The sequence below is a fragment of the Coenobita brevimanus genome, chromosome 42, assembly GCF_032717465.1.
Source record: "Coenobita brevimanus isolate Jiangsu-jjx chromosome 42, ASM3271746v2, whole genome shotgun sequence".
Lineage (NCBI taxonomy): Eukaryota > Metazoa > Arthropoda > Malacostraca > Decapoda > Coenobitidae > Coenobita > Coenobita brevimanus.
Window position 1 is genome coordinate 8370459 of NC_136995.1, and position 9139 is coordinate 8379597.

A 9139-nucleotide genomic window follows, 5' to 3' on the forward strand; every position below is an offset into this window, starting at 1 on the left:
TTTCCTCGGGAGGTAGATGAGAAAGCTTAGTCTGGAGATCATTCATGACATCAGGATTCTTCCCCAAACTATCACTCAGGCTCATACTGCATGGGAGAGCTTCACTTGCAGACTCGGGTGGAACAGCTACAGTGCAGACTGGATTATTTTCGCCCCGCCTGTGATATAACTTTAGCATGTTGATGTGACAAAGTTGCTTGTTCTTTCTACGATCTGGTGTGGCGATGACATAGTTGACATCACTGAGTTTCTTCTCCACGAAATAAGGACCACTAAACTTGGCTTGAAGAGGTTGCCCATGAACTGGTAGCATAATCAAAACCTGATCTCCTGGCTGAAAGTGGCATAACCTGGACTTCTTATCATACCAAGTCTTCATCTCCTGAGCAGCTCCTAAATTCTCTCTCGCCAGCTGTAAAGCAGTGGACAGCCGTTCTTTGAACTTCATCACATACTCCAGCAGGTTGACGTCATCTTCCTCCGACAGCCAGCATTCCTTGAGTAACTTAAGGGGTCCTCTTACTTAATGGCCAAACAGTAGTTCAAAAGGTGAGAAGCCCAGTGATTCATTTGGAGATTCTCTTGCAGCAAACACAACGAATGGAAGACCTTCATCCCAGTCTTTCTGATGTTCCAAACAGTATTTCTTGAGCATCGATTTGAGTGTTTGATGAAATCTCTCCAACGCTCCTTGGGTCTGGGGATGGTAAGCTGAAGACGTGATCTGGGTGATGCCCAACTCTTTCAGAGACTGCTTGAAAACATTTGACATGAAATTACTTCCCTGGTGTGACTGTACCTCCTTGGGCAGACCAAATTTTGTGAAGAACCCTAGCATTTCCTTAACCACGTTCTTTGCTGAGATATTTCTAAGTGGAATGGGTTCAGGATAACGAGTAGCCATATCAATCAGGGTCAACACATAAGAAAATCCTGAAGAAGTCTTAGGAAGAGGGCCCACAATATCCACCAACACGCAGGTGAATGGCGCCTCAAAAGGAGGAATGGGTACTAGAAGTGCAACCTTTTCGGTCTGATTACACTTCCCCACAACTTGACAGGTGTGACAAGACTTACAATACCAGGAAAAATCCCTGAAGATACCTGGCCAGTAGAAGTGTTTCAAAATGCGTGCCACAGTCTTCCTCACTCCAAGGTGTCCTGCCAAACTGGAATCATGAGCCACTCTAATGATATCCTGCCTACAAACACGAGGGATGACAACTTGATGTACAACCTCCCATTCACAGTCGGCTGATGCTGTTGGGGGTCTCCACTTCCTCATAAGTACTCCTGACTTTACATAATAACAAGTAGAAGCACCGGCTGACTCTTCTTCACTGTAAGCAGAGTTAGCTAGACCTTTCAACTCAGGGTCAGCAACCTGCAACTCAACCAACTCTTGACGAGACAAATTATCAACACTACGGGGTACTGCCTCATCTGGAGAGTGGTCCAAATTAGCAAGAAAAGTGTCAGCTAGGATAACATCATCATCATCATTATCCTCTACATCACTAGTAATTTAGACTTAGCCCTAGTGACAGCACATGCAGGGAACACATCAGGGACATCACAATCCTGGGTTGCAGCCACTGGCTCACTAAACAACTGAGGAGCTGGACACACTTGACTTCCACCAATATCATTTCCAAGTAAGAAAGTTACACCTGACATTGGGAGTGTCTCAACCAACCCAACGATAACGGAACCATTAACAAAACCAGACTCTAAATTCACTCTGCACAGAGGGACAGAGAAGTAATTATTCCCTACACCTGTAAGATTACAGTTTCATCAGAGGAATTAACATTAGAGCCTAGAACACTGGTCAGCATAAGGGATTGGCAAGCACCTGTATCACGATATATTTGAACTGATTTCCTGTCATTACTGTCCAGAGGACTGACAAAACCATCAGACAGGATATTAACACATGAACTCTTGAGAGTGTAACCCAAGTTACTGCTCAAAAGAGGAGCTCCATCCTGAGAATTTAAGTTGCCCCTCAAAGCAGGTTCAATTAACTCAGTTAAAGAATTCTGGGAACTCTCAAGAGTGGACACTAGACCAATTGACTGAATATTTAAAGACTCCTTTTTGTTCACATCACGCTGTCTCCTGAAACATTTCTCCGTAGTATGACCAAGCTTACTACAATAAGTACATTTACTTTTCTGAAATCTAGAGGTGAAGCTGGTATTTACTTCCTGAGAAACATCATCTTTATTCTCTTTCCTGTTACCTGTACTCTGAGTAGAGGCAACGTACTTACTCTCAGCTTTCCCTTTTCCTCTACAATATCTCTTGTGAGTGAGAACATATTCATCAGCTAAAACTGCAGTATCAGACAAATTATCTATTCTTCTCTCATCAAGATATAGGCTTACATCTTTATAAATACACCTCTTGAAGTCCTCCAGCAAAATCATCTGCTTAAATTTACCAAAATCAGAATCCACATTCTTAGAATTTAACCACTGCTCTAACAGATCTTCTTTGATTTTTGCATACTCAACATGGGATTGCTTATCTTGCTTGTAAGTTGTCCTAAATTTTACTCTATAGGCTTCAGGAGCAAGCTCATAGGCCTTAAGAATCAAGCTCTTAACTACATCATAATTATCAGATTGATCCTGAGGCAAAGATGCATAAGTTACTTGAGCTTTACCGGTGAGAACAGTTTGAAGGAGTACTGGCCAATACTGTTTGGGCCAATTAAAACCTGTAGCTACCCTCTCAAACAACTGAAAATACTTTGTTAAATCAGATTCATTAAAAGGAGGGACAAGTTTAACATTTTTAGCCACATCAAAATCATCAGAGCTAGATGATCCAGTTCCACCTTGTTTCATGCGATACTCATGGTCTGCCTGAATCCTGGCAAGTTCAATTTGTGCCTGAGCCTGTACCTGTGCCTCTTGAATACGAGCATTTGCCTCCTTAACACAAGCCTCCTTAGCCTGAGACTCAGCCTCCTTAACACAAGCCTCCTTAGCCTGAGACTCAGCCTCCTTAACACAAGCCTCCTTAGCCTGAGACTCAGCCTCCTTAACACAAGCCTCCTTAGCCTGAGACTCAGCCTCCTTAGCACGTGCTTGAAATTCAGCTTCCTTCACACGAGCCTCCTGCAGGGCTAGCTGTAACTTAGCTAATTCAATCTGCATTTGCTCATTTGGAGGAGTTACATTAAACAAGCTTTCATTAATCATGTCAACAATTTGATCTTTAGAATGATGAGAGCGAACAGCAATTCCCAATTGTTGAGCAACAAGCTTAAGTTCATTCTTTGTTTTGTTTTCTACATCACACACTGTTTGCACATTTGACAAAAAATCTTTGGCTTCATCAAGTGTAGTAATAGTAGACATCATGAATAAATGACAGTCACAAAATATCAAGCAATATCCTTATCATAATATCCTGAATATCCTGATGAGAGGTCGCCAAATTTATGTTACGGAACAGAGAAAGATAATGTACACTTTAAGTGAGAATACTAAAAATCACTACTGTCCCGTAAAGTTCCAGGTTCAAAACAAAAGAGTTAGGTAAAATTACAAGTTAAAGTTTAATGCTCAAACTAACAACAAAACATTCAGGACTCATAAGGATAATGTAATGGCAAAAAACAGGTTAAATATATGGTTAACTGCAATAGCCTCTATTAACACGAAATTAGCAAGAGTAAATTTACCTAAGTCAGCCCTGATAAAATGAAAATACACTGGGTAATGCTCAGTTAATGCAAGATAAATTATTACAGTTACAAAATATTATTAATGATGACTGACATAAAGAACCTCACATGAATTACAATAACCTCTCTAGGCCTACAAATTAACAACTTATGCTATACAGTACAAGGAAAAAATGCAATAACAGTTATACTCAAATTACACAGCTGCTAGATGGTTGGAGACTTCCGGAGCACTCACAACAATAATAACGGTACAGGGGAGGACAGAGATGTGAACAAAATGAGGAGTAGATCTAAGTGGCAATGATGCAGGGACTGAGCTCATTATATAGGGGCCGGCAGAGCTTGATACAACTTGTAAGAAGGACGCGCAAATGAAGCCATGGGGACAAAGAGTTGACAATCCCGCTCTGAACAACAGAAAGGACGACTTACTCTACTATAACGGTAGAAGGGGGGGACTGAGGCAGAACACGCTCGTGATCAAACAGGCAGCACACTGTACGTTAGATTTACACAAAGGATGATGAAATCATAGGCTATGTAACAATATATATATATATATATATATATATATATATATATATATATATATATATATATATATATTTATATTTATATATATATATATATATATATATATATATATATATATATATATTATATATATATATATATATATATATATATATATATATATATATATATATATATATATATATAACAACATTAGATAAGGGGTCTGTGTGTAGAGAATACCACTGTGACGCAGGTACACGGTCACTGGCAGCGGAAAACTTTATCCATAAACCACGATCGTACAGATAAATTAACTTACCAAAGTTGCGACAAGCAGCTCGTTTGTGAAGGAGTTTTTATTTTTTTTTTTTTTTTGAAAAAATCCAATATGGTGGACATTAAACCATTTGGATTTTAATCCCACGAACAATTTTCGTTCACCCTAATTATATATTTGGTCATATGTACCAAATTTCAATGAACGCTGCTTGGTTATGGATAGGATTTGTAATTTTTTTTTTTTTTAGATAATCCAATATCGCTGCCAAAAGGCAGTATGAACTGAAATGACACCAGCACATTAAGTTAATCATGGTAGTACGGTCATATGAGCAAAGATTCTCAGTTCTGCATTCAGCAATTCTAATGAAACTGATTTTATAAATATTTGAATTTAAAAAAAAAAATCCATAATCGCTGTCAAATGACTCTGTGTATTTCAGCCCCATGAAGAAACTTGGTTCACTATATACCTCTGGCCATACATGCAATATTTCAAAGCTTAGTACTTACAGGTATGGAGAAGGTTTTTGAACTATTTTTACAAATTTTATATAATCCAAAATTGCGGCCAGAAAGCAATTCATATTGCCCAGTTTAGTTTACTGTGTAAGTCTGTTTTTTTTGCGGAAAATCTCGGTATTTGGCATTCAGCTGTTCTGGTTTTAGGGTGATTTTTTTCCCCCAGATTTAATATGGCGGGCCAGCAACACTAAGGATTTTAGTCTCATGAGCAAATTTGGTTCACCATATATCTCCAGACTGTATGCGAGATTTCGCAATCCGGCACTTTGCGCTTCTGGAGAAGATTTTTGAGAGATTGGTTTTTAAAATTCTATAGAATATTATATGGCGGCCAAAATGTGATGCTGAGTGTAATTATACCAACAAACTTGTCCGCCATTTTGGTATGGTCATTTGTACAAAGTCTACATTCATCGGTTCTGGAGATTAAAAAAAAATCAATATGGCAACCAAACATGACAGTATTTTTCAAACATTCTGATATCAAAAAACGCAGCTGATTGAGATACACAAACTCTACAACCTTTAATTTGGACAGTTGAGCGGTTTCTTAGTTAAAAGGCTTTTCCTGCAAGTGTCCAAAAGAAGACAATAATAATAATAATAATAATAACTGGAAGCAAAATAGTGAGGGTTTATGCCTAGTATGACTGAACCCCTAAATATAGCAGTAAGCAGCAATGCCGGGGTCCAACAGCTACCGCACACAGCATGGGCCACTAAACCTGGTAGGTAGGTGGACTTCAAAGAGGGTGTCTGAAGAGGAGCACTGTGCACAGCGATGATGTTAGAAGAGTGCAAGATGGTGATGGAAGTGTTAGATTGTGCTAGAAGGTTGCTAGATGATGCTAGAATGATGTTAGATTCTAAAAGGGTGTTAGATGGTGTTAGAAGGGTATAAGATGGTGTTAGATGTGAGAAGAGGGTCAGATGGTGTCAGAAGGGAGACAGGTTTTTTTAGGAAGCCGATTAAGAATTGTGCAGGCTGACTGCAGATAATGCCATTGTGAAGCAGGTACACACTAATCGGCAGCAGAAAAATATTCTGTCATAAAATCGTGCTCATAGAGATGTATAAAATCACCAATTTGGTGTGGATTAGGTAAGCTAACTGGTCGTAGAGAATGCTAGTGCAATGCAGGTATACAGTGAATGCCATCTGAAAAATGCTCTGTCAAATCATGGCGTTCATGGAGATATATGAACTCACCAAATTTGAATTGGATTGGATGAGCACTCTGTAGAGAATACCAATGAGATGCCGGTATACAGGCAACGGCAGCAAAAAAAATTTTGTCAAAAGATGACTTCATATAGATTACTTAACTCGCCAAATTTGCTTTGGATTGGTCAAGCGGTTTGGTTTTTAAGAAATGTATGTTTTTTTTTTTTGTATATAGTATAAAGAATAGTGGCCATACAACCTCATGTTTCATAATCCAGTGAACAGTCTTTGTTTACCATATTCTGTATACCTGGTGATATGTAAAAAATTTTGAAGCTCATGCTCCTTGGTTTGGAGATTTTTTTTGGAAAATTTAAAAATCCAAGAATGCTGCCAGGAGGCTCCATGAATTGTAATGACATTATTAAATTTAGTTCATCATAAGAGTACGGTCATATGCAGTCCCAGAGATATTGATTTTTTTTGTGTATTATTTTAGACTTTTTTTTTTTAATGCAGTATGGCAGCCAAACGCCTCTATGGATTTCAGTCCCATGAACAAACTTCGTTCACCATATACATGTCAATAATATAATGTGCAAGATTCCGCGATTCTTAAGTTCAACACGTAGTGTTTCTGCATAAGATTTTTTTCTGTATTATATGTCATTCAATTTGGCGGCCAAGATGCAATATTGAGTCTAATCACTATAAAAATTTTCGTTCACTGTCATTCCAGTCATCTGTGAAAAATCTAAAAGATCAACGTTCATAGTTTCCGTCTTGTGTGTGTGTGTGTGTGTGTGTGTGTGTGTGTGTGTGTGTGTGTGTGTGTGTGTGTGGTTTTTTGAAGTTTCAAAAATTCTATGTGAGTCTAAAAACTCTATGGATTTTAGTCCCTTGAACAATTACTGTTCACCATACACCAATCGTAATATGTGCAAGATTCCAGAGGTCAGAATTTAGCCCTACTGGAGAAGATTTTGAATGATTTTTTTCATATAATCCAATATGGCAGTCATTTTAAACAATACAGAGTGTAATCATATAAAAATATTTAAATATATCAGTGGTTGTGTGTGCAAAATCCTAAACGTCTGCATTCAGTGGTTCTGGAGATTTTTTTTTTTAATCGATATAGTGGTCAAACATGGTGGCCATTAAAAAAAAAATATATGACTTTAAACGATGCGGCTCATGGTTAGGGTCGGACAAGCAGTTTGTAAGTTATGAGTTTTTACTGAAAATGTCCAGAAGATAATAATAATAATAATAACAATAATAATAAATTTAAAAACTGATAAATAACTAGTTATAATAATAATCAAACAGAAACAATAGGGGTTCACTGCTGATGCTGGGGTTGCAGTGATGGTTGCATTCAGCAGCCACGGTGCACTGCATAGGCCACTAAAAATGGCAGATAGGTCCTACATGATCCCGGAGCAGGTGTCTGAAGAGAAGCCATGTGCACAGTGCTGCCGTTGAAAGGGTGTTATATGGTCTTAGAAGTGTTAGGTTTTGCTAAAATGAAGTTAGAGGGAAGTAGATGATGGTACAATAGTATTAGATGTAGTTAGAAGGAAGTTCCAAAGGTTTTAGATGACATTGAAAAGGCAAACAGTGGAGCTTTATGAGCGTTGGATGGTGTTTGAAATTTAGATGATGTTAAAAGGGTTTTGGACAGTTCTAGAAGGATGTTAGATTGTTAGAAAGGAGCTCGAAGATCGTTTAAGATGTGTTAATTGGTGCTAGGTGGTTTCGGGTACTTACAAGGTACAAGGGTACTAGTTGATATTAGAACAGTAATACATGGAGTAAACGGATCTGAGATGGTGTTGGGCGTGAGAAGAGAGTTAGGTGGTGTTGGAAGGGCGATAGCTTATGTTGGAAGTGTGATACAGAAGTGTGCAGGCTGCTTGCAGATAATGCTAGTGTGACGCTGGTACACGGAGAGCGACTTTTCATGCATGGTCGTGGCGAGGGCAGACGTGTGCTGAACTCTTCTCTAGCTGCAGGGTTGCCTCACAGGCATTAGTTTTTGTTTTTGTTCACCACTAGGGAGTTTTGTAGATAAAGCTAGGCTATCTAGTACTCATTTTCCTCCCCTCCCTATTTAGAGATACAATTGGTGTTTGTGTCTTTTTCTGAGTTTACCTTTGCTTACTCGCTCACGGAGGGTCCCCCCCCACTGATCGCTCTGGGGCGTGAATCGACACGGTCGGGCCTCCCTGGAGTGGTTTGAGAGGGCAACTTCAGACATAGGTGTTCTGCCCGGGTTATTCATCCTTTGCTTGTCTTCTCGCCTTCTTCCCACTTCCCCCGTTAGGGGGGAGTGGTACTATGGTGGACGCCCCTACTGCCTCCCCCCCCCTGTCCTGACCGACCCCTGACTGAACCACTGACAGACTGCTCCCAGACTGAATGGCCCCAGACATGCACCCCTCTAGAAATCAATGTACATAACGCCTCCTTCGTGCTACTTCATGCTCTAGGTTCCACTATCCTGTCCAGACTCAATCCCTTCATTGTTAAGAAGGTGATTGACCACTGTGTGGGAGAGGTGGAACAAGTAAAAAAAAACTTGGAAATGGAGACCTCCTAGTAAAGACTTTCAACTCCTCTCAGGTTAAAGACTTGCTGAAGCTGAGCAAGTTTCACTGCCATGATGTCGATGCCAAGATCCCAACATCCATGAATTCTTGTAAGGGTGTTATCACTTGCAGGGATCTCATGGTGATGAGTGAGGAAAAGATCATACAGGAACTTGCTCAGCAAAATGTCATTGATGCCCGCTTCATCACTCGTTTCCAGGAAGGCATAAGGACGAAGACAGCCAAAGTAGTCTTGACTTTCGGAAAAATATCTCTTCCTACTAATGTGAAAGTAGGATATGAAATTGTAAATGTCAGACCATACATTCCAAATCCCCTTTGTTGCTCAAAATGTCA